Raw genomic sequence first — 842 nt, 5'->3', positions numbered from 1 at the left:
ATTTACCTTTTGTTGATTTGATCCGTTCCCTAGTGATATATTTTACAAAAGGTTGTTCATAGTAGCCACTTGTGCAGAGAGCATGGCTATTGTGTTAGAATCAATAGAATTCACATTTTGAGATTGTCTCTTCCTTTCTGCTCTTGCGTTGTAAGTATCATCCATCCATTCCATATTATGCTTTGCAATGCGGTCCAATATTTCCTTAGCTTCAGTATAAGATTTGTCCATGATGCCGCCAGCTGTCGCTGCGTCGGTTGTCATTTGAGATGCTCTGTTTAATCCGCAATAGAAAGTCTCCATCTGGATGGTTAACGGTAATCCATGATTGGGGCAATTCTTGACTAATCCTTTTAAACGCTCCCATGTGGCGGTCAAGGTTTCAGCTTCTTCTTGCTCGAATTTCTTGATCTCTCTCCGCCTCCTTGCGTTGGTGGTGGGTGGGAAGTATTTCTGAATGAATTTCTCCATCAACTTTTCCTAGGTTGTGATCTAACCAGGCTCCAAAGAATTTACCCATTTCTTTGCATCGTCACACAGAGAATATGGGAATAAAGATAGCCTGGTAGCTTCTGGGGTGATTTCAGGAATCGTAAATGAGTTGCACATTTCCAAGAAACGTTTCATGTGGGCGTGAGGGTCTTCTCCCGAAGCACCCCCAAATTGTCCAGCTGTTTGGAGCATTTGTAAGATCACGGATTTCATCTCAAATCTTGTCCCATCTGGCGTTGGATATATGATCCCGGGTGAGAAATCATACAACCCAGGAGACACATACTCCCTCATGGGATCCGTGCTACTATTTGCCATTACGATAGGATTTTATGCAGCGTGGGCTAGCT

At 43.2% G+C, this 842-nt stretch overlaps 1 non-coding gene across 1 annotated transcript; it reads left to right on the top strand.

The window, feature by feature from the left end:
• The first annotated feature begins 319 nt into the window (after window positions 1-319).
• Window positions 320-423, top strand: LOC120084289 (small nucleolar RNA R71). Its single transcript, XR_005483653.1, has one exon. It is a non-coding gene; the product is annotated as a small nucleolar RNA R71 (small nucleolar RNA).
• Window positions 424-842: the final 419 nt, after the last annotated feature.

Source organism: Benincasa hispida, chromosome 8 (assembly GCF_027475165.1).
Source record: "Benincasa hispida cultivar pf3 chromosome 8, pf3_genome.v1.1, whole genome shotgun sequence".
NCBI classification, from domain to species: Eukaryota; Viridiplantae; Streptophyta; class Magnoliopsida; order Cucurbitales; family Cucurbitaceae; genus Benincasa; species Benincasa hispida.
Note: the sequence above shows the minus strand (reverse complement) of the source record. Positions and strands in the feature narration are given on the sequence as shown.